The sequence below is a fragment of the Crocuta crocuta genome, unplaced genomic scaffold (genome assembly GCF_008692635.1).
Source record: "Crocuta crocuta isolate KB4526 unplaced genomic scaffold, BGI_CrCroc_1.0 scaffold140, whole genome shotgun sequence".
Classification (NCBI taxonomy): Eukaryota; Metazoa; Chordata; class Mammalia; order Carnivora; family Hyaenidae; genus Crocuta; species Crocuta crocuta.
Window position 1 is genome coordinate 7,927,438 of NW_027527775.1, and position 25,750 is coordinate 7,953,187.

The following is a 25,750-nucleotide window of genomic DNA, read 5'->3' on the forward strand; positions in this document are numbered from 1 at the left end:
GAACCCGGCCCCCCCACCTTACCCAGCAGGTGGGCCCGGGTATAGCCCTTTGTTCTCTCTCTTCCTCCCTCTGCCATCCAGGGTGGCCTGCTTGGAATGCATTCTTCCTCTGGGCCACATTTCTCATACTCTTTTAATCCATCCTCCTTTCGAAAAGCATTTAAAAAAAAATCTCATATATACCCCCTCCCCTCCCCAGAGGTTGTGATAGGCACCCACTGGGCCCAAGCCTGTCCTACCCACCACCTCCTTGGTACAGTCAGTGCCCGTTCTGCTTCCTTCTTCTCACCCTTTCTATTGATTGCTGGTGACTGATCACTGGTAAGCTTTCAAATCCAGTCATCATGCAGTCAAACATTTCTTAAGCATCATCTATGCGCCATTAAGCACTGTGCAAGCCCAGGGGCTACGGTGTGAGAAACAAAGGCCCTGCCTTCAGGAAGCGCCAGAAAGATCCATGAACAATTTCAAACTAGGTTCAGGGTCCTATGGGGCCTAGAGAAGGAAGTGACTAGCTCTACCTTGGGGTGCCAGGGCAGATTTTGCAGGCAGGGGAAGGACAGGACAGCCAGGAAGAGAGAGAACACAGGCTGGGTGTGTCGAGGGGCGGGGTTTGGAGAAAGCGTTTCCCTAGTTGGGAAACGGCAAGTGCTAGTGGGGAGCTGAAAATACAATATGCAAGAGCTCGAAAGTGATCAGCCATGATGTCAGGAGGTTGGGTCACTGTCAGATGTGAAGGGAAGTTGAGGCATTTTGTCTTGATCCTGTTGGCAATGTTCCAATAATTAGATAGCTCAGCAAGGAATTGGAAAATAATGTGAACTTTAGGTCTTCTGCTATAAAACTACCTGTACAGCTAGCATNCTGCAAAGCAGTCAGTGGGTGTACTCTTGACCAGCAAAGCTGCTGTAGAAAGTAGGGATCTAATTATCCTCAATCTTCAGCTTACCGATTTGAACAGTCCAAGCACCAAACTTGTTTGCTGCACTCCCTGAACGGAATCAGCCCAGGTTCCTACATGGTATCTCCATATTATGGTAAGAGATGATAAGTAATAGGATTTCTGTGAAAGCACTTTGTAAAACACAGGATGTTCTACAAACACGCTGATAATTAGTATTGCAGTTTTCAGTATACCTACTCAGATAGTCTCCTCGGAGAAAGTTGTTCCTTCAATGTAACAGGCAACTTTGAGGTAGAAACAGAGGACAGTGAGAAGGAATGGACCTAGTCAATCAGATTAGCTAAATCAAATTTGGTGACCATTAATATTGTTCTTGTTATTTTTAGAATAACCTGAAGGCAACAAAAATAAAGTATATTTTGTGGCTCTCTAGCTTTTAGACATGTTCCTTGGGGTTAATTAAACTGGCTTCTTTAAAAGCAGAACTTCTCCAAAGCCTTGAATATGCAAATGAGCATCGTGAATTCAAAACAGGTTTTATATCCAGCATCTCCCAAGTTGCTTTGACTACCATACCCCCTCCTACTCCCTGGTCGACACTGCCTGGGGGCCCTCAAAGACCCTCAAGAAATATTAGAGACCACTCTCTGTCCACTCTATATTTCTAGAGGAAAATGCCAGTGTCTTGGGGCAGGGGGTGTTGGAGGTAGCCTTTGAGTCCACAGCGGGGGCTCCAGCCATCCAAGGCCATTAGCTCTGCTCCCTGCTCCTTCCTAGGGAGCCTTTGGGTCTGGCCCCAGAAGCTTCCTTTCCTGTTTTTCACAAAGACCTGTCTTGCCCCCCCTCTACCCCAGTCACGCCTCCCACACACCTCCTTCACAGCTCTGCCCCCTAGCTTCACCCTTAACTCCTGACTGTTCCCATTCCTTGATATTTTCAGCCCTGGCCCTGAGCTTAGGACAAGAACTCAGCCAGAAAGGCCCACGCTATAGCATGAACAGCCTTTCATTGCTGGAACACTGGCCTGGGACATATTATTTCCTTTCCTCACGTTTAAAAAATTGGGGGGCTGGGGAGCAGAGGGATTCCGTCGTGATTCCTCTACTTCACACCGTTAATAAGTATTTGTGTTAATTTCGTGTGTGTTCTTTGAGGTTTGATCTGCTTTTCCATCTTTGTGTGTTATCTGACTTGTTTTTATTTCTGACATTTGGTTTTCCTTCACATGGAGGCAAGAAGAGAAGAGATCTTAATTCGGTTTTACTTTCATGCTTGGTATCTGTAACATGATTCCTTTTTAAATATGATTTTTTTTTCTTAGAATGACATGCACAGACTGCTCTTTGCAGGTGGTTATGGTGAGGACAGCTGCATTGAAAAGGAACACCTTCCCCTGTTTTTACTGGAAAGAACTATATTTTCCTGATCTGGTCCTTTGAGTTTTGGTCTCTGGGCCTCCCTGTCCCTCAAGGGATCCTCCTGAGCTCTCTTTCTCTCTCTCTGTCTCTCTCTCCTTTGAAGGCAAGAAGCTTATTTCTGAAACTACCTGATCAGTTTTGAAAATTAAATCTCAAGCCCTCCATTTGAAGGAGAGACTGTCTCCCAGCTTCAGGCTTCACCTCAATCAGTATTAAGTTTTATTCATGTGAAAAATGTGCTCTCTCTCCTTCCACTAAAATTCTTGGTTACTTTTAGGAGCCTCATTTTACTCAAAATAATACAATTTCTTCAATTCTCGTGTGCTCTAGGCTTATATTTCCATCTGTTTACAGAAAAGAAAAAAATCTCTTTCTCAAGGGCTTATGAGCTTGTCAAATTCTGCCTGTCCGGAGATAAATCACATCACCCTCCTCCACTCGGTCCCTCCCTTGCTGTCCTTAGTCAAGACGTGTGACAGCCTCTACATAGTTGAACAAGCTCAGACCCCCAGTGCTTATGTGCCTCCCCACTTCCCCATTCCATCCATCTAATCTGATCTAACCTAAATGTTCTCGATGTGAATCAGTAATTCCTTTTGCCTGCATTTCTTTCTCTTCCTTCTGCCATTGCCTGCTCTTGTGCTCTCTTTTCTGGATGGCTAAATAATTTATTTCATGATCTTCTAATGAGAACTTCCCTTCTTCTAAACCCACCCCTTGCCCAGCAGCACGAAGGGTAGTCAGCAATGAGCACTCCCCACCCTACCTAGAACTCACGGCTAGATGCTGACACTGGGTCCTCAGCAGAGGATCAAGATGCAGTTATAGCAACTCATGACTTCAAGAGCAGGGGTGAAGGCACTGTATCTCTGAACCAAGTGATTCTAACTACTGCTTCACCTACTCACCCAAAACTATAGGGGCCTTCCAACAAAGTGCCCATGGCCACGTTCCCTTGAGTCTGTTCCCTTGGCTCTAGAAACTGCTCTCACTCTCGCCTCATTTCCCCACTCTATATTCTTTGCTTTATCCCAAGATCTTCCTGTTCTGCCTATCCTCTAATGAGCAGTGGTCCAGCTGGACTCTCTGGACATTGCTTCTGGGCTCACCTTGGAATCATGGTCTACTAGCTACAGGCAAGCCCCAGATAGCCCAGGTGATGGGGACACCCGCAAACCAGCCCAGGCCCAGCACTGTGGCCTTCCACTGGTTGAGAGGGGGTTGGAATAGGACTCCCGGTGTTGACACTAAGGACTGGGGTTTGAGAGATAAACCTCCCTGGCCACCTCTTAGAGTCCACAACAAATATTTCTAGTTTGTTCATTCATTGATTCATTTAACAAACATTTATATAGAGAGACTACTGAGTACCAGATATATTACGTAGTATTGACGGTATAGCACAGAGGGTGTCAGACTAGGTCCCTGTTCATGGCATCTCTATTCTAGTGTTGAAAGGACAGAGATGAATTCAGCATTTGAAATTGTCAATGGCTTTAAAGTCTGAAGACAATTGAGATGTTCAAAATACAAGGGGGAAGGACTATTCTAGACAAGATACTCAAGGAATTAACCTCTGAGAAATGACATTGAAGCAAATATCTGAATGATAAGAAGCCCAAAGACCAATTTCAATGGGCCAAGTATAGTAGGTCAAGGGATTAGCAAAAGTAATAAGCCCTAAAGTAGGGATGAACTTGGGCGAGTCTGAGAAACGAAAGGAGAACAGCGTGGCTGGGCGTGGTGAACAAAGTGAGTGAGAGGATTTCAGATCAAACAGGAAGACACAGACCAGATCACGTAAGCCCTCGGTAAGTTTGCATAAGATGGTTGCATTTCCCCCAAGCAGCAAAGGGAAGCCATGCTCTGCTCACCCAGAAACAGGGCAATGCTAGAGGTCATAGCGACTGAGTACCCAGGTTCCTGCTCAGTTCCACAGGGGGTGGAGACAGGTCCCAAGGAAGTGAGTCACTGCTGAGTTTCTTGCATGTCCACAGGCATGTCCATGGTACCTGGATGGGACACTGAAAGCCAAGGGCTAGTGAGGAGTTCAAAGGAAAAGGAGGCTAAGTGGATTCAAGAAGAGAAAGTACAGACCCACTGTTCTTTCTTAAGTGCTAGTAGAGGCAAGGGTTTGGGAAGGTAGATAGAGAGTCCCAGGGTTCAGGGAGGCTGGAGATGAGCGCTCTGAGAGAGTGTCATGGCAGGTTATGAGTTGCAACAATGGAGACATTAAAGAAGCAAAAACTCTCACACTTAACCCTAGCTGGCTTTGACCATACCAAACCATTCACTCTCAGCTGCTCTCCTGCACAGTGGATGCCCTGGAAAAACGCGCTCAATTCTGTAAAATTACGTGCAAAAATGGCGCCCTGATCTCCACACAGGGTGGGCCCCAGAAGTGCCCAATATACTGATTGTATAAATCCCAACTCCAGGCAAAATGGCCCCCTTGACCTTTGTAATGGCCTGATAAATAGCCCTCCCTTGAGAGGGGCCTCTTCTTTTCATGTTTGTTCTTTTTCCTGCATGATAGTTTTACCTTTGCTAATATGCAATGGTAAAAAGAAAAAAAAAAAGAAAAAAAGAAAAAAAGCAACCCTATGAAATAGAAGGTACTTTGAAAGTGTTAAGACTGCTCCGTTCTCTGACAAGTCCTGCCGCCTTGGCCAACAGTGAGGCTTTAGAATAAAATTAGGACTGTATGAAGGATGAATGGGCTCAGTCTGTCTCTTGCAGAGCTCTGCAGTGTAGATGGGGCCAGAGTCGTCACTTAGTGCCTAAGCTTTAATAGAGCGTCTTTCATTCAAAGATCCCAGGACACTTCACAGCTGCTAAAATGATCCTAAGCAAATATTTGTAGCTACACAGCACAGGTGGGAATATGGAGGCACTGAGAAGAAAAAGAACTGACCAAAGACCCCAAGAGTCAACTGTGGAGGTAGGACCAGGACCAGAATCCAAGACCTGAGCCAATTCAGAGCTCTATCTTCAGGATTGGGCCTGGAAAAGACCATCGGGACTTCATGACTGAGATGAGTTATCATCAGACAAGTTTGGGGGTCCACAATAACCACCAGTTGTGAGCCAGCTGCTTCCTAATCCAGTGTCGCTCTGGGACATGTGCATGGTGACTTGGTGACCCAAAGCTCTAAGTGGTTAGGGCTTTAATAATTCAAGCTTTCTAATTAGATTGACAGTCTCTGTTCAAGTGAGCATAGGCAGTGAAGTGTGTTCTGTGTTCCTGACAAATTCACTTTATAGCTTCAATTAAACCCATCTCCTGTGTACTGGGGCCAAACAGGCCAATATACAAAACAACCACATGGCCATTTCACCAAGATAAGGATAAACACAGTACAGTCCACCTGTGTGAGGTACAAGCTGGGGTCTGAGTCAGGAGGCCACAGTGAAGACTAAAGAGGGCTAAGGTCTTAATGTTTGTGTCCCCCCCCCCCCATTCATATGTTGAAATCCTAACCACCAAAGCTGATGGTTTTAGGAGGTGGGGGTCTTTGGGATGATTAGGTCATAGGGTGGAGCTCTCATGAATGAATGGGATTAGCGTTCTTGCTGGTACCCTAACCTTGGAATTCTAGCCTTCAGAGCTGTGAGCAGTAAATTTCTGTCCTTAATAAGCCACCCAGGCTGTGGTATTTTGTAAAAGCAGCCAAACGGACTAAGGCAAAGCATATACTTTGATATGGTCTCTCAGGATGGACACTGCCCCATTCTTGCCTCTGTTGACCTTAAAATAAACAAAACTTCAGCACAATGTGGAGTCATAACTTAGGGTCTTCAGACCTCTTTCTCTCAGTTGGCCTCACTGGAATTGAGCGACTGAATGACAGACAAGGCAGGAAGGATTTGGGAGCAAGAATAGGAAAGAGAGAAAACAGGGGCTCCAAGACTCATGATGAGCTACCACCAGGAGTCCTTTTCTCCACCCATTTGGTCCACAGAGACTGATTTGTCCTGGGCCTTCTCCCAAGGGTCAGATCTCAGTTGAGATCTTCCTGAATAACAGGATCTCGGCGGAGCTTCAGAGCCCAGAGGAAATGTGAGGCATGGCTATGGGAGGTCAAGGGCCATTTTGGCATGACCAAGTGGTGGTTTCAGATTCTAATTCAGACTCTTCCTTTTACTAGCTGTGGGATCTTGGCCAAGTCGCTACATCTCTTTGTGCCTTCTGGGCACAAGTAGTACATATTGGACAGGGTTGTGAAGCAAGAAGTTGATAGAGTGAAGCACTTAGAAGAGAGCTTGGTCTGCAGTAACAACTCAATAAACATCAGCTGTTATAATTAACTGTTACGTAACAAATTCAAAGTACTCCAGAGCTTATTAGATTTCTGGTTCCTTTTCGATGAAGATCCAATTCACTGTTGGGTCCAATTTAACTTCGGAGTTCCACTGAAGACTTATTTTCCAAATTTAAGGGCTTTAATCAAAAGACCACTTTTTTGGCAGGTAAGGGAGGAAACTGGGGCGTGCCCTCCTCACTGACATTTTGTTCAGCATCTACCAAGCCCGGCCCTGGATAAAACTGAGAGACAGGCCAAATTTACTTTCATGGAGCAGCCCCCTTCTAGTGCTCCATCATGATGAGCCCACCCAGGATCCATGACCCCAGGAGCCCTGAGGGCAGGGACATCGGTGGCAGCCACGCGCCAGCAATCAGCCAGCAGGCTTACAGTGGGTTGCAGAGCAAGGACCAGCTCAGGTGGGGTTACCCATCGCTTGGGGCTGGTGAGAGGGGAGAGGGAGACACTCAGAGCAGAGTGGGGGTGGGGGGGCACCTCAATGCTAGGATTTGTCTGAGCTGGTCTTGGGCAACCGAAAAGCATTTGTGTGCTGGAAAGGGCCACCCAAATGTGCAGGCATAGTATTATATAATTGTTACCACTTTTCATTCAAAAGCCCATTGTTAGCATCTACCTAGCAGGCAATAGGGTCAAGGAAGCCAAAGAGATCTGGGTTTGCACCACCCCTGCATCTGACACACACATGACCTCAGGCAAGCGCCTTTGCCTTTCAGAGCCTGACCCTCCCCTCTGAAATCTTAAAGGGCAGGGTCTTTGATGAGCTGAACTTGATAATGTAAAGTGCATGGCCCATAGCAGTCAACCAAGGCAGCTTTTCCCTTCCTTCTGGTGAAGACACAGGGTACGTTTTCACATAGAAATGGAACTTCATAAAACTAGAAAACAAGACTGTGGCCCCAGGGCAGGTTTTAGTAGTGAATTATTTTCATAAGATCGTTTCTCTCCTCCAAGATCATGCGGAGAGGGAATATCTATTTCAGTGTGGTTCAGACTTCAGCAGCCATCGCTCACAAAGAGCAGGGTTTGGGAAGGTTTCCAATATGCAGAGCTTGTTGGTTGACCTGGGTCCTGTCTCTGCAGGCTCTGCCCAGTGGGAACCTCCAGGTGTGGGCTGAAAGGGCAGAAGAAGCTTGCCAAGGAGGCTGAGGGCGCCCGGAGACTCCGCGCAAGGCTTGGTGTGTTAGCTGGAATGCTTCCAGCGGCGATCAGTGCCTGTAGGAGACAACCCCCACCGACCAGGGACCGCGCCGGGGAGTCCAGGTACTGTGAGAGCACTCCACGCAAGTCCACTTGATGTGACTGCCCCTCCTCATGGCTTTTTGTGGCTGCCTTTACTTGGGTTGCTTCCAAGCCTCCAGCTGGGCTGGTCTAGGAGCTGAGAAGCTCTGTTTACAAAATCGCCAACACCCACGAGGCCAAGGCCAGGCTTTTGTCAGACAAGGGGATGGGAGTCGGTGGAGGTGGCATGGATTTATTAGTCCACGACCAATTTGATTGACACGTCTCTGTGCCCTGACCTTATTCCCTCCCGCGTCAGTTGTACAAACACCACCACCTCATGGACAGACCGACTCACTACAGATGGCATTGGTTTGATTTGTTCTGTTCGTAAGTACTCTTCTCCGGGAAAATGACCTTTCCTGACATCCACTTCAGACTTCTAGGCCCGCAGCGATGCCAGAAAGGAAGCAGAGCCCAAGAAAAATATCCTTAGGGAGTATGAGCGGATTAGACCCATAGTCCTAGGGATTATGTGTGTATATAAATATACGTACATGGGTTTATTTATTTATTTTTTAATTTTTTAATGTTTTATTTATTTCTAGGAGAGAGAGAGAGAGAGACAGCGTGAACAGGGGAGGGTCAGAGAGAGAGGGAGTCACAGACTGTGAAACAGGCTCCAGGCTCTGAGCTGGCAGTCAGCACAGAGCCCGACGCGGGGCTCGAACCCACGAACTGCGAGATCATGACCTAAGCGAAAGTCAGACGCTTAACCGACTAAGCCACCCAGGTGCCCCGGGTTTATTTTTATATATGAAATATGTATGAGATATGAGATATATGTATATACATGAGATTCATGTTGTGTGCGTGTATGAGCTCCAGCTAATCTGTATTCAATGCATCTATTTTTATCTACTTAAAAAAATTTTTTTTTAATGTTTATTTATTTTTGAGAGAAAGAGACACACACAGAGCACGAGCAGAGGGAGGGCAGAGAGAGGAGGAGACACAGAATCTGAAGCAGGCTCCAGGCTCCAAGTTGTCAGCACAGAGCCAGAGCCTGATGCAGGGCTCAAACCCACAAACAGTGAGATCATAACCTGAGCCAAAGTCAGAGGCTTAACTGACTGAGCCACCCAGATGGCCGTATTTTTATTTTATACTTACATAAGGGTTGAAATAAATATTTATTGGAAGATATAATATAAATATTACATATTTATTCCTGCACCATATCTAGGTCAACCTGGAGATGCTCCTTTCTGCCTTTCATGTACTTCTCAGGCTTCAGACTTTATGACTTCTGCTCCTCGCCAACGTATATTTTCCCTTGATTTCATTGAGATAAAGGTCACTCAGCCTCTGGCTCTCAGGATGCTTATCAGTGAAACAAGCCAATGGCAGTATTAGTCACAGACATAGAACAGCTAGCCCAGGCTTGGTGTGGACAGGCACTCAATGAATGGTGGGGGTGGATATGAGGCTGATAGTGATGAGGCAATAATGGCTTTTGGGGAGCTAGAGACTTAGAGAGTTACATGTGCCCAAGGTCAATGACATTCAGGAAGACCCCATAGTCCTTGCTCTCGAGGGACAACCTCCTCCCCCTCAGTTAGTCGAATGAGTTAACTACTCAGAGCCTGGGAGCTTGTTGCCCAAGGGTCCCTAGTGCTCGTGGCTTTTTTGGTGTTGTGTAAACACACAGAAGATGGAGAAGCAAAGCCATATCTGAAGTCTGGTGATTTCACAAAGAATGGAGTGATCTGGAGGTGGCAGGTCCTCTCATGTTTCTGGACGTCTAATCAGCATGCTCCCCCTTGAGGTCCCTTCCTTATACCTGGGATAGGCTGCAGACACCTTAAGCAGCGTTGTATTGTGATAGCGAGAATACACAATGAAGGCTCGCATTTCATTCACTCTCCACTTGTACCAGGGAGCCCGGGACAGAGCTTAGGGAGTAGGATACAGCAAAGAAGCCCCATTCAGCTTCCAGTCATTTCTACTTGTGGCTGGAAGTTGGAAGTTACTGGGCCAGACAACTCATGCATTCTGCTAATCGGCCCAGGGCAGTATGAATCCGTACGCTGTGGCACAGAACACACACACCGGAGCCCAAAGGTGCAGGTTCCTGACCCTCTGGGACACGTGAACATGTCTAAGGCTGAGACTCTACCGTGACTTGGTTTCTTCATCTGTCAAGTGAGGAGGTTGATCTCAATGACCCCTATGTTCCCTTTCATAGTTAACATTCTCTGATCCTCAATTTTATTTTTTTTTAATTTTTTAATGTTTTATTTATTTCTAGGACAGAGAGAGAGAGAAACAGTGTGAGCAGGGGAGGGTCAGAGAGAGAGGGAGTCACAGACTGTGAAACAGGCTCCAGGCTCTGGGCTGGCAGTCAGCACAGAGCCCGACGCAGGGCTCGAACCCACAAACCGCAAGATCATGACCTAAGCGAAAGTCGGATGCTCAACCAACTAAGCCACCCAGGCGCCCCTCTGATCCTCAATTTTAAAAACATAGAAAGTTTCATTTAACTTTCTGTATATGCCCAACGTACTAGATCTGTGCTAACAATGACAGAGTATAAAACAGCAGAAAATCCAGTGTTTATGTTCGATGCAGAAATTCAGGTTGACCAGTCTCTGAGTCATATCAAAATGTCGATTGTTTTGTAGAGAACTCAGTAGGTCTGGGGAGACAAATAATGAATGCTAATCATGGTTTGTGTTCTACAGTCACTAACGGTAGCCAGCCGAGCCAGGACGAAATATGTACCAGAGAGATAAGGAGTCACTCACCGGCTTGACAATGAGCTATCGAGGGGCTGCTCCCAGCCCTACTCCTGCAGAAGCATACTTCTAGAATTTAGTGTGTATTCCACTCTCAGCGTATCTTATAGATACAGATTCTGATTCAGCAAGTCTGGGTAGAGCCCAAGATTCTGCATTCCTAATACACTCTCAGCAGAAATCCAGAGATATGTGTATGCACAGCCAAATGGGTGTCCTGCAAGGTTTTCTCCTGGGTGTTGGATGAGGGCGTCCAGATTTCAAATGCGGTCGTGGTTCCAAGGATGGAGACAGCCCCAAATGACAGGGGGGGGAGGCATCGCTTTCTTAGAAGAGGAGGGTCAGACCAGTCCGAGAATAGAATGTAGCTGTGGTTAAAGTGCTTATGGAGAAAAAAAAAAAAGTGCTTAATGGATAATTAGAAGTAACTGTTGTGAGAAAGGGGCGGAGAGAAAGGGGGTGTCACAGGCACAGGAGCTGAGTGTCATGGTGACTGCAGTGCTATTAAAATGCAGTCATGGCTGAGACACAGAGCCCCTTAACTCAAGGCTCTGGCCTTTCTGTCCTTCGAATTGAGGTTTGCCTTTGACTTAATGGAACAATTTTCTTCTGGTGCCACAACAGCCATTTCATTCCAAGATGGATTGCAATGTGAACTGATCTTTTTCCATTTCGGGTCCCAAACCGCAGCACAATTAGTTTCTAAATAAATGTCAGTGGCTTCTGGGGGCGGCTCTGAATGCGAGGCTGGAATGAAAGTGGCCGGCCACAGAGAGTGTCTACGTCGGCCATTCTCCCTGGAAGGGCTCTGGGCTCTGACTGCACCCTCTGCACTTAGACAACCCTGTATTTCCAGAGAGGTGTTGATGCAGATGAGCCCTCTTTACATGTTTTTGATGCAAACTAGTTTAAAAGACAGAAAGAAGAGTTTGTTTGGGAGGTTGACACATTTTTTTAAAATGTTTATTTAGTTTTTGAGAGAGAGAGTGCAAGTGGGAGAGGGGCAGAGAGATGGAGACACAGATTCTGAAACAGCCCCAGGCTCTGAGCTGTCAGCACAGAGCTCCACACAGGGCTCGAACCCACGAACCGTGAGATCATGACCTGAGCTGAAGTCGGATGCTTAACTGACTGAGACACACAGTTGCCCCAGACACATGTTTTAAGGTAAACACAGAATACCTCTGCCACAAAACAGTTGTGTGGGCTTCTGTGAACTTATGACCTTTTTGTCTTGACAAAATGATACAGGTGGAGAGGACTGTCCAAACCACGCCATCCTTTGATCTGAGTGAGGACAGATATTAGAGGTTGAATAGTATCCCCTAAAATTCAGATGTTGAAGTCCTGACCCCTACTATCTCAGAGCTGACCTAGTTGGGAGATAGGGTCACTGCAGATGTAACTAGTTGGACGAGGTGACCCTGAAATAGGTGGACCCCCGATCTCATCTGACTGATATCCTCATACAAAGGGCAAATTTGGACACAGATGTACACGTAGGGAGAACGCCACGTGAAGATGAGTGCAAACATCAGGACGAAGCATCATCTACAAGCCAAGGACACCACAGATGACCAGTGAAATGGCAGACACCAGAAGAGAGGCATGGAACAGACTCTCCCTCACAGCCACAGAAGGAGCCCATTCTGCTGACACCTTGACCTCAGGCTTCTAGTCCCCAGAAATGTAAGACGACACATTTCTGCTGTTGAAGCCACGCGGTTTGTGGTGCTCTTTCACATCAGCTCAAGGGTGCTTATACAACAGACTGATAATAAAGTTAAGTATCAATAAAATTATACAGTTATATGTATGGCCTTGGAAAATCTCTTTTAACCTCTAAAATGAAGCAGTTGGAGCAAATGGTTAATGAAATCCCTTGCATCCTGTGGTTCCCTGAGATTCTGAAATATTGGTCCACTTAGCGCCGTTTGATGGATAGCACCTGCCAATGAGAGTGGAGAAGCGACAGATGCTCCCAGAGGAGGAGGCCGAGCACAAGCGCAGGAGATGGAGCTTAAACCACCAAGTGACCAGGCAGAAGCCTATGCCCGTGGGCATCTCAGATGCCAAACAGAGACTGGACTGTGCCTGGGACAGCGGGACCCTGGTAGTGGCGGGCAGTCTCTGCAGAAAGCCAGGATGACTAGGCAAGGCGGGCCATGGGCCCCAGGCTCCTCCTCCCGCTCGCAGAGCCATCTGGAAGCGGCAGTTAGCAGTCAGGCAAAGAGTTCAGGTCCCTGGGTTTCTGACCTCCGTGTTGGCAGTCAGCAAAGGGCAGGCAAGACCGGCTCACAAACTGAGGTAGGCAACTTCATGACTGTTTGGGAATATCTGTCGAATGAGGCCCTTGGGAAGTTAACAGGTGGCAACCCAGAGCCGTCATAATTTGGGTCTGAAAAGACACTGGACCTCCTGTCATTGTCACTGGCTGATGACCTCTGGGCATTTGGGTCACATGCTCACCTGTGACCAGGACAGGACAGGGACCATTCTAGGCTGTTCATCACCGATTTCCCGAGTCAGTACCTTGCACACTGTAAACCCTCAATTTGTTGCATGATAGGACAGCGAAGTGGGACTCTGTTCCAGGAACGGAGAAAACAATTAGTCAATTTAGTAATGAGGGTTGTGTTACCCTTCTAGGCTCAACTTTAATTAGCTGTTTATCTGAATTAGTTTTATTGTCATCATTACATTGATTATATTATTTAGTGCCTATGGGTGAAGAATAATGCGTGCAACCACAAAGGCTAGCTTAGCAATTCAAGAATTTCAACCGGAGAGGCGGAGTTAAGTTTTTCTGCGTTACCAATCAATAAATATTAACTGACTCTGGTGTGTGCTGAGCACTGTGTAGACACTTGTGATCAAGGTGCATGTCACATATAAAGTGGCCAATGATTATTCAAAATAATACCGTAAGCAGAATCCCACATTTCCCCATTTTCTCTGTTTTTGTACTCAGGTTTTTTCCCCTTCCAGAAATGTCCTACCTTATAAAACGTCTCTCATCCGATGAGGCCTCTTTCTTAAATTACTTTATCTACCAGTTTCCTCCAGATCTGCAGAATGGAAGCATCCTTTCCTTTTTATGCCCATAACTCCTTGCAAGGCTCTCTTACAACCTATGTTTTGCCCTATATTCTAGCTACTCCCTGTTGTCTTGTCTCTCTTACTAACTTATATGTTCTCTGATGTTGTATGTTCAGTAGTGCTCTCCCAAAATTCATGTCCACTCGGACCTTCAGAATGTAACCTAATTTTGTATTTTTTTAAAACAAAAAATTTTATTTTTAATTTTTTAATTTTTTTAATTTTTTCATTTTGCATAATTTTTTTTTATTTCTAGGAGAGAGAGAGAGAGGGCATGAAAAGGGGAGGGCCAGAGAGAGAAGGAGATACAGACTCTGAAATAGGCTCCAGGCTCCGAGCTGGCCGTCAGCACAGAGCCCGACACGGGGCTCGAACCCACGAACCAGGAGATCATGACCTAAGTGAAAGTCGGACGCTTAACTGACTAAGCCACCCAGGCGCCCTTCATTTTGTATAATTTTTTAATGCTTATTTAGTTTTGAGAGAGACAGAGACAGAGTGTGAGTCGGGGAGAGGCAGAGAGAGAGGGGGGGGGGAGAGAGAGAGACAGGATCCGAAGCAGGTTCCAGGCTCCAAGCTGTCAGCATAGAGCCCACCATGGGGCTCGACCTCAGGAGCCATGAGATCATGACCTGTGCCGAAGCCAAGTGCTTAAGTGACTGAGCCACCCAGGTGTCCCCCAATTTTTTAAAATTAAATTCAAGTTAGTTAACATATAGTGTAGTATTGGTTTCAGGAGTAGAATTCAAGTCTTATTTTGTATTTTTTAAAATTTGAGTATAGTTGACACACAATGTTACATTACGTTCAGGCGTACAACATGGTGACCCAACATCTCTACATTATGCTGTGCCCGCCACAAGTGCAGGTGCCGTGTGACCCCACGCCGCGCTGCTACTCTATTCCCTGCGCTGTACCTTTTATTCTCGCCACATTCATTCCATAACTGGAGCCCCTGTCTCCCCTCCCCTTGGCAATTTTGCCCATCACCACACCATTCTCTGCCCTCTGCCAGCTATCAGTTTCTGTTCTATTTATAGGCCTGATGCTGACCTTGTTGAAATGGGGTCTTTGCAGACGTAATTAGTCATGGATCTTGAGATCATCCTGGCTTTAGGGAGGGTCCTGAGTCCCATGACTGATGCCCTTGTAAGAGAAAGGAGAAGGAGGCTGGCACACAGAGAGACACTGAGCGAGACGGCCATGTGAAGAGGGGGACACAGATTGGAGGTATGTTTCCGGAGCCAAGGAATACCTGGCCACCAGAAGCTGAGGTAAAGGACAAGGAAGGAGTCTCCCGGAGGGCCCCCAGAGGAAGAATGGCCCTGCTCCCTCTTGATTTCAGACTTTTGGCTTCCAGAACTGCGAGAGGATACATTTCTGCTGTTTCTAGGCACCCGGTTTATTGTGATGTGTTCTGGCAGCACGAGGGAACTGATGCATCCGGGTATAAAGCACGATTTCCCTTCATATCCCCTCAAACTTGCTCATAAGCATTTGTGAAAATACGACCTTTGCACGTCATTAATCTTTGTTTGTTTGTTGCCAATGTGACTCAAAAAGCACTGGTATCAATCAATCAATCAGCCATCAAGGACCAAGCAAAGTCAAATTCTATTAATTAGTTATCTTTTCCCTGATGCGAGTCCTAGAGGTTACATGTGCCTCTTGTGTACAAAGGAACAGAGCAAGACTACTTAGACTGGGTATGAGCCGCAGCCCTGCCAAGTCCAAATATCTGAAGGAGGCCCCTTGTTACTGGAGGGGACCCCAGACTCATAGTGAGAGGGGGCTCTGGGACAATCTAGGTCCACTCTCTGGGGCCCTCAGTAAATCCAGTTTCTGGATTCCTCGTGGGCTCCTCAAAGCACATTTGGACAAGATGCGGTATCCCAAACAGTCACACAATGCGCACCCAGGAACCTGGAGCCAAAGATGACCTCATGTCCAAGTAGAAGAGACTTTGTCACCATTTGAAAGCACCTACCCAAGAGGCCTCCCAGCGGGTACAGGCTTTGGGCGATCAGGATCATATATTCATTTCACTGGGTTCAGCATTGGCTCTCCAACCTACCTGTTCCCTTTTTGTTTTAATGTTTATTTAATTATTTTTGAGAGAGAGAGCAAGAGCGAGTGGAGGAGGGGAAGGGAGAGAGGGACAGAGGATCCAAACCAGGCTCTAACAACAAAGAACCCAACATGGGGCTTGACTCACAAAGCGTGAGATCACAACCTGACCCAAAGTTGGATGCTTAACCGACTGAGCCACCCAGGCGCCCCCCACTACCCACCTGTTCCTAATGCACAAGCACCTGTGGGAGATCTGCTCAGAAACACACTAATGTGCCAGTGGCTCTAGATTTATCAAAACTTGAAATCACTAACACATAGTGACTGCCCCTCATGGTAGGAACTATACTAAGTACTCTACATGTATTTGATCATTAAATTATCATGGCAACCCTGCTAAGTAGGTATGTATATCCCCATCTTAAAGATGAGTAAACTTGAGCCTGGAGATGTGAAATAACTTGCTCAAGGTCACACAACCAGTCCGTGGTGCTGGGCCCCCAGCCCAGGCTGCTAGCCCGAACTAGTGCTGCTTTCCAAAGGGCTTCTCTGCTGCATCAAAGGCATGAGTGCGTAGGAGGGTGCTAGTTATAGGAGGGAGAAGGAAAGCAAAGGGGAGGGCAGCTGCTGAAGGTCAACTTCACCATCTCTTCCACAGACGGGTCCCCTCTGGGATGCTAAAGGGCTGTTTAAAGCAAAGTGGTTGAGAAATTCCATGGTAGCTGAACGCATCCGCTAAGCAAGCCCCCAGGGACCTACTAACTGTTTCCTGCACTGAGGACACCTTACACACCCCCTCAGATCTTTGCACTGGAACCAGGATGTGACTGTCCCCAACTTCACTTTGCAGACCCTTTCCCAGGTGTCCTGGTCAACCATTATCACGAGGCTTTGCATTTAGCTGAAGGGGTAGGAAGAGAGTCCATTTCGATGAGAACATGCAGAGAGGCCAAATGCACCCGTCCAGAACTTCCTGCTCCTATTCGTTTGCTCATTCGGATTTAAATGTTCTGTCCTTGTCAGGCTCTTTCTCATTCATAATTATTTGTGTGATGGGTTCAATGTTATTATTCTATTATGACTCACAAACCATGGCCAAATTATGATTTCAATTGATATTGCTTATAAATTATTACATCAACTGCTCTGCAGTTCCACAGTAATGGCTTTACCCCAGTCCCTCAAGAATTAAAAAAAAAAAAAAAAAAAAAAAAAAAACCCGNACCTGCCAGCACAGGGCTGTTCCTTTGACTTCCTGCCTCAGTGGTATTTCCTGGAGTCGCAGGTTATTTAATGCTTACATGGTGACATCTGATCTTTCTTTCTATTGTCCTCTGGAGGCCACTGGAGCTCTCTCATTCAAACACAAGCTTCCGTGAAAGCAAAGACAAGGCAGTTTCGCTGTAGGGTACCCCACAGCTGTGCTTTCTAGTATTTGCCCAAATGGCTTCCTACAGCAACAGCGATCACCAAAGCTCTCTGTGTTGAGTAAGCAAACTTCATTTTAACCACGCCTGGCTCTGAGTGTTGTAGCACTATAAGTTATACTAGAACAGTACCCGGATGTGCGTTTCTCAGCTGGGGCACCCTGGTGTGGGGGTGAGCCCTCCCCAGCATGGATTGCTGGCAGATTTGTTGGTAAGGCTGAGGTAGTTCTGGGGGGCCTGGGGATGCAGCCCATCATGCCGTCTAGAAAGCAGCCTTGGGCTCTCCAGTCAGACAGTAACATGCATTGATTCCTGGCAAACTGGACTCTACAAGTGGATCTGGGTCCCTTTCCTACTGTTAGGGTCTGGAGTGTAGCCATTTGCTCTGCCAAATTCATTACCAGGTCTTTGGAGGCACTTGTTGAAAAATCCTGAGTTTTGGGGTTTGTGGGGAGAGCAGAAAGAGTCTATCCCTTTTAGAGAAACCATCTCATGGGCCAGACTCTGTAGCAACATAACTATATTGATGTGGAGAGTGTCACTGATTCCGTCTCTACCCACATATCTCCTTTTGACCATTTATGGCAGAGCAACTCAGGAGGAAGAAAGAGATGGAGGAAGGAACCAGCCCTCCCGTACCGAGTTCCTGGTGCCTCCTGAGTGTCTACGCCTGAAAGGGAATGATTGGTAAGGGCAAACAAGACAACGGATGATAAAGGTAAAAGGAGGAGGATCCCAGCTGAGTAAGCCAATGACGCTAAACCTCTGACCCGTCTATGTTATCTCGGGAGGGACACGGAATTGGCAGTAGGTTGTAGTAGCAGATGGACGTCCAAAGAGACTGCACTATGTTTGGCTCTCACTCAAGGGAGCGCCAGGCTCCGTGAGTCACCCAGTGTTCCCCACTCCTCCAGGGGCCGTATCATGAACAGTGTATCTCCCTGGGTGGTAAGATCCATGCCAACTGATGATATCACAACCCAAGAGTTGTTAAAAGACCATGATGTCAAGCTGTTAGAGGCCACACTCCCATTATCCAACCAAAAGCCTCTGTTTTCATACGTGGAAACTCAAGAGTGTTCACAGAAGCAGTTCTCACCGTCTGACTCATGGGTGAGCTGTAAGTAAGGATTCTCTAGGGGACCCCAGACCGATTTCTCATAGGATCGTGAGGATTGCTCGTCATTTTGCATCACCAAAAGCCTTCTTACTCCAATGTCACCCCCGCTGATAGGTACATCTGACTTGAAATGGCTCACGTGAAAAGCATAAATGAGACAAAACCTTTTCCTTGACCTTATATTCCCATCCAACCATGGCTCATCTCTCTGTTTCCCTTTATAGCAAAATTCCTCAAAAAGCATGTATTATCACCTTCTCTATTTTCTCATTTCCCATCTGTCCTAGCCAGCTTCTTCATTCCCACCTCCATAAGAGTGGGACCGCTGACCTCCTCTTACTTAATCCAGAAGTCCATTCTCTGATCCCTCTCACGAAAATCCCAGCAGCTTTGTCACAGTTGACTCTTCCTTCCTTCTTAAAACTTTTTCTTCTCTAGGGTCCCATAATACCGTATTTCCTCAGTTTTCCTCCTGTCACATTATTGCTTTTCCCCACTCTCCTCCTGCTTGCCCTCTTAAAGTTAGATCCCCCAGGATCCAACCTCTGGTTCTCTTCTCTTCTCTTGCCTTCCATTCCCTTGGTTCCTCTCCTTTCTCATCACCATCCCCTACCCCCATTCTTTTCTCCACGCTCTATCCAATGACCTCTTGTGGTCTCTTACCATTCATATATTCATGGCTCTTTCCAGTCCTTATCTGTCCCCTAAGGAAACTGACTATATGACATCTCTACCTGGATGTCCAATAGACATGTCAAAGTTAAATGTCCAAAAGTAACCTCTTGGTGTCCTTCCAAAGTCCATTTCTCCCCCAGGGCTCATTTGTGAAGCCAATGGCTCTATCATCTACCCAGTTGCTCACGTCCAGATCTTAAAAATCATTTGTCTTTAGCTCTTCTTTGTCAGTGGTACCCCACCTTCAACCAGCAAGTCCCATTGGCTCCTACTTCAATATATATCCCAGAATCCGACTCCATCTCACCACTGCTACAGCTCTGATCCAAGTCCTGGTCTCCTGTCTAGGCCACGCAAGAACTCCTATCCCACTTCCAGACTTTTCCACACTTGCCCTACTATAATGCTTTCTCTCTGACAGGCAGAATGATCTCTTAAAAGTAGAAACCCACCATAACACTATCTTGCTTAAATCTTGCTAGTGGTTTCTAATCACATTACAGAACAAAATTAAAGCCACTTGTCCTGTATATGAGACCTGCCATGATCTGACCCCTGTGTTCCTCACCCCCCATCTCAGCTTGCTCACTGCACTTGGTCACATTGGCCTTATTTCTGCCCTCAGACAACCCTGGCTTGTTCTTGTCTCAGGGACTTCCCACTTGCTATTCCTTCTGCCTGGAACGCTTTTCCCCCAGACTGCCGCATAATGAACGCAGTACTGATTCTCAGCTTTGGTGTCGCCTCTGGATACAGACCTCATCTGACCACACAAGTTTAAAGCAGCTCTTAAACCCAGTCCTTCTCTCTTCTCCTTACACAGTTTGTTTTCCGCACGTCCACAAACATTCTTTACTTGAAATCATCTTTTTGTTTGTTCATGTTTTTTTGTCTCCCACTGGACCATAGGACAGCAATCCTGCCCGTCTTGTTCACTGTTGTTTCCCTAACCTATACTCATGCCTTCCTCATATTGTGTTCTCAATATTTGTTGTGTGAGTAAATGCTCCCATTATAAGTTCTATAACGTATCACTGCTTCTGGAGGGAACCAAGATGGCTTCTAAAAGCACAGGAGAAGTACCCAGATCCATTCTTTTTAGTAATTCAGAGTCTGGCAGTGATACGAGTAGAGGGCAGCATTTAGGCTGATGGAATTTGGGTCCAGTGGTCTTGAAGTCCTTCGTTTCATCAGAGTAAAAATGCTTGAAACCACTAGATTGCAGTTGTTGGTGGAGGTGGAGAGGGGATGAGAAGCTGAACCCTGTGGCATGAGCCCATCTGACTGTTGAAAGCCAAAGTCCAGTCTTACCCACTTTGGTAGCTAAGTGATTCTGTGGATCACCAGGGTGCCCATTAGTTCAAGGGAACCTCTTTCCCTCACATGTCCTTGAGCTTCGTGATCTAGATCTCCTCTGCCATCCAAGCCAGTAGCCACGATTTCAATTGAAATTGATCAGAATTAAGGCACTTTCATCTGAATTCAATTTATTAAAATTAAAATGAAATAAAATAAAGAATTTCATCCTGGAGTCTCAGTGGCCACAGTTCAAGTACTCACTGATCACGTGAGATGGTGGCCGCAGTATTGCACCATGCCCTTCCATCATTGCAGAAAGTTCTGTGGGGAAGAGCGGGTCTAGAAAATAGGCTCCTGGGGCAGTTAGGGCCTCCACCTGCTCATGTTACTGCCTTGAATGCCAGTCTAGTCTGTCCTCAGTGCAACTGAGCTCTATCTTGGTTAAGCAGTGGGTCTTGTGAGGCATGGGAATTTCAGTTGAGGAGGTAAGAAGCCACTGAAAACAGCTTGTAAAAACCTGTGCCAGCAGACTTGGCCACACACGGAGGAGATGCACATTTTCACAGATACCTATTGTTGTTGCCTCAGAGGACCTGGGGAGAGCGCCTCTCTGGACCAGGGAATACACTCCTCCTAGCTTGCTCTCCGTGAACTCTGAGTCCAAGGTCACTCAAGGGAATATCATCAGGATTTGTTATGTAACTGTTTCTCGGAGTTTTATTCTCTATCCCCAGTGAGACAGTCCATCACTTTAAAGCAGGGGAAATAACTTATACTTTTATATTATCTCCCTCTCAGCATTTCACATACAGATGATAAACACTAGCACTTAGTCTAACTTGCATTATGATTAGTTCTGTACGTAGTTCTCTTTGTTTGCTCATGAGGCTCTCAAGGGCAAGGATAATATCTTATTTCCTTCCCTGCAGCATTGCTATGCATAATGCATAATTGTTTATATATATATATATTCATTAGACTGAGTGGATAGTTGGACGAATGGATGGATGGATGAACGAATGGATGGATGGATGATTGGACAGATGGATGGACTGACTCAGACCCGCACTGACAGAAAATCCCATGTTTCAGTAATAATCTTTCTGGCGATATATCGTTTCTCATCTCAGGACTTCAGAAGAATTGAGCATTATTCTTTTTTTTTTTAATATTTTTTATTTATTTCTAGGAGAGAGAGAGAGCGTGAGCAGGGGAGGGTCAGAGAGAGAGGGAGATACAGACTCTGAAATTGGCTCCAGGCTCTGAGCTGGCAGTCAGCACAGAGCCCGACGTGGGGCTCGAACCCACGAACCGCGAGATCATGACCTAAGCGAAAGTCGGTCGCTTAACCGACTAAGCCACCCAGGCGCCCCGCATTATTCTTGCTTCTGAAGACGAGGAGACATATCCTCCAAGTCCACAATGAGTGGATAAATGAGGGATATCTCTTCTAATGTCATCAGAGCCTTCTCCTGGGATTTCATCAGGAAAGCCATTTCCTTTTTCTCTTCTCTCTAGTAGAAAGCCCAGCTATGGAAAGAACAAATCTAGATCAAAAGGAAAACAGAGCGATAGGAACATGTCATAAGAAATTGTGTATGTGCTACATGAAACATTCGGATTCCAGGAGCATTTTGTTACTCTTTTAAAACCCCGATCTCGAATGTGTACAAAGAGTGTTGAATATTCCACCTTAACATCTTGTCTCTGAGGGAGAGGAGAATGAGGCTGAATGTAGCACAGCATAAGGTACGTGAGATCACAAAATCAGGCACGGGGCAACTCTTAGCCACCCAGTTTATGGGCACATTGATTATCTCCCAGTTGTTTGCTCGTGTCCGTGACATTGGGACCCTAATGGGAAATCCAATAGTGCTTATTCAGGACAACACGAGCGGGCTATTTCCCCCTCTAGTGTACTGCTTCGTGTATTGGTTGCTTTTTCTTTTTTGTAAGCCTCTCTGATTTTAAAAATAATTCACTTTCATTATGAAAATATAGAAAGGTACAAAAGAATTACAGAAAAGTAGAGGGAAAACTAAAAATGCTGGAGCCCTGCCACCCTGAGCTAACTGCTGCTGATAATTTCCTCTCTTTCCTTCTTGTCCTTTATCTATACATGTATGACACAAATATATACGGCTGTATCTTTTCTGGGATAATTAATCATATTCATGCTTTATTTGATTTTTATATTTAACAACACATTACTAAAAGTATATCCCCATGCCATTAAATATTTTTCAATGCAAAGTGATATGTAGTAAAAAAAAATAATCCTCTTTTCCTCCTCCCAAATGTATGGGCTGTAACTTAACATGCCATTTGAGACAGAAGTTTATAGTTTTAAGTTCCTATATTAAGAAAGAAGAAAGACTGAGGCACCTGGGTGGCTCAGTAGGTTAAGCATCCATCTTCGGCTCAGGTCATGATCTCACATTTCATGAACTTGAGCCACACTTTAGGTAAACTTGATCCTAGCTCAGTGCTCTGCACTCTTTCCCTCCTGGGAATTCTCTCTCTCTCCTTCTCTGTCTGCCCCTCACTCATTCATGATCTCTCTCTCTCTCTCTCTCTCCCTCTCTCTCTCTCTCTCAAAAATAAATAAATGAGGGGCGCCTGAATGACTCAGTCTGTTAGGTGTCTGGCTTCAGCTCAGGTAATGATCTTGCAGGTCATGGGTTCAAGCCCCACATCTGGCTTTGTGCTGACAGCTCAGAGGCTCCAGGCTCTGTCTTCTCCTTCTCTCTCTACCCCTCCCCCCCACCATCTCTCTCAAAAATAAATAAATGCTAAAATAAATAAATAATAAATAAATAAAGTACACTAAAACTTCATAGTTTAAAAAAAGAAAGAAGAAAGGGTAAAAATTAATGTGCTACACATCTAATTTAAGAGGTTAAAAGAGGAATAGCAGAATTAACAAAGTTCTAAACAGGAAATTAAGGTCATTAACACAGAAATGCTTTAGATTTTTCTCTTGTATCTTTTTTACATTCCGTACTTGGAACCTTTTGACCTTTATGTTTTAGATGTGTTTCTTGTCAAAAGAGCCTTTAACAAAATATTTTAAATCCAGTCTGCCATCTTTGACTTTTAATTTTTTTTAATCTTTATTTATTTTTGAGAGAGAGACAGAGCTCGAGTGGGGGAGGGTCAGAGAGAGAGGGAGACACAGAATCTGAAGCAGGCTCCAGGCTCTGAGCTGGCAGCACAGAGCCCAACACGGGGCTCGAACTCACAAACCATGAGATCATGACCTGCGCTGAAGTCAGACACTTCACTGACTGAGCCACCAGGCATCCCTACCTTTGACTTTTAACAGAGGCATTTAGTGGGTCTTCATTTAAACAGAATCACTGAAATATTTTATTTCTTTATCTTATTTTGTGTTCCATAACTATCTCCAGACCTTCTCTCATGTTTTACCTTCTTTGAGCCTGATTTCCTTTCATTTATTCCTACTACTTTGAAAGTTACTAATGTAATTCTCTTCTAGGGCTTATCCAGGACTGTTAGCAAGCATACTGCACTTACATTCTAAATTTAATTAATAAGTTCCTTCCTTCTGCACTTTCTAGTGACATTGGAACACTTAATCCAGTTACCCCCTCCACTTTCTCTGCTATTGGTCCCGTGTATTTCATTTCCATTGCCATTGTTTTATACACTCAATATTTTTTGGATTCACTCATACATTTGCCACTTTCTTGGCTCATTATGCCATTTTTCATCTCAATCTTTCTACACAAGATAACTTCCCTCTGCTTCAAACAAGTCCTTAGAATTTCTTTTAATCACAGCCTGTTTTTTCTTGCCTCAAAATGTCTTTACTTCATTCTTGTTCTCTAACGGTATTTTCCCTGTACATGTGGTTTGAGGTTGGTGGCCATTTTCTCCAAGCATATTAAAGATGTTTCCACTGTCCTCCTGCCCCCTTGGTTGCTCTTAAGAAGTCATTTGTAAATCTGTTATTCCTTTGTAAGTAATCTATCTTTGACTGCTTTTTAGGTTCTCCAGCTTTAGTATTTTAGCCCTATCTGGGTATACATTTCTCTCTTTCTTTTCTTTTTCCCTCTTTTGCAAATCCTGCTTGAGTTCCTTGGGATGGTTACTTCTGAGGACTGGAGTCTTTTGTCAGTTCGGATCATTTGTCTTTATTTCTCTGGAGTGTGAAATAGACAAACTGCTGGTCTCTCTTCCAGTTTTCTTTCTTTTTTTATAAATTTTAATGTTTATTTATTTACCTCTGAGAGACAGAAAGAGAGCACAAGTGGGAAGGGGGGACAGAGAGAGAGGGACACACGGAATCCAAAGCAGGCTCCAGGCTCCAGGCTCCAAGCTGTCAGCACAGAACCTGTCTCAGGGCTCAAGCCCCCAGACCATGAGATTATGACCCAGGCTGAAGTCGAATGCTTAACTGACTGAGCCATCCAGGCACCCCTGTCTTCCCGTTTTCTAATTATTTCTTCAGCTGTGTTAAGCTTCTCTGAAGACATCATTGGGGCTTACCAAAAAATTTATGTTTTTCATTTCTAGAAGTTCTGGTTGGATATTTTTTCAAATCTGCTTGAAAATTTTTATAATTTTTTGTCCCTCACATATTAATACACTTTGTTATGGGCTGAAATGTGTCCCCTCAACATTAATCTATTGAAATCCTAAACCCAGTGCCTCAGATGGGCCCAGTGTATTTGGAGGTGGGCCTTTATTCTTTTTTTTTTTTCTGTTAATCTAATTTTATTTTATTTTATTTTTTTTTTACGGTGTTTATAAATCTTTATGTAGGATTTTATTTTATTTTATTTTATTTTTTTAATAGTTTATTGTCAAATTAGTTTCCACATAACACTCAGTGCTCATCCCCACAAGTGCCCTCCTCCATGCCCACCCCCCCCTCCCCCCACATCCATCAGTCCTCAGTTTTTGTCAGCATTCAAGAGTCTCTCATGGTTTGCCTCTCTCCCTTTCCCCCACCATTTCCGCCCTTCTTCTCCCCCTTGTTCCTCCGTCAAGTTCCTCCTAATCCTCCTATACGTGCAAACATATGATATTTGTCCTTCTCTGCCTGACTTATTTCACTTTATTCTTTTTTTTTAAAGTTTATTTATTTATTTTGAGAGAGAGAGTGCATGCAAACAGAGAAGGGGAAGAGAGAGACAGAATCCAAGCAGGCTCTGCGCTGACAGCACAGGGCCCAACGTGGGGCTTGAACTCACAACTGTGAGATGTGACCTGAGCTGAAATCAAGAGTTGGGCACCCAACTGACTGAGCCACCCAGCACCCCTGGGGATGACCCCTTTAAAGAGATAATTAAGGTTAAATGAGATTGTTGGGGTGCATTCTAATCCAGTAGACTTGTCCCTTTATCAGAAGAGGAGATTAGGACACAGACA

General features: G+C 45.4%; 1 long non-coding RNA gene across 1 annotated transcript in view; it reads left to right on the forward strand.

Annotated features, from left to right (window-relative positions):
* Positions 1 to 25,750, forward strand: part of LOC144238892 (uncharacterized) — a 108,588-nt gene that overhangs the window by 43,621 nt on the left and 39,217 nt on the right. The window contains exons 4-5 of the long non-coding RNA XR_013337252.1: positions 7,728 to 7,907; positions 17,848 to 17,946. This is a non-coding gene — a long non-coding RNA (uncharacterized LOC144238892). The remainder of the gene's footprint in view (positions 1 to 7,727; positions 7,908 to 17,847; positions 17,947 to 25,750) is intronic.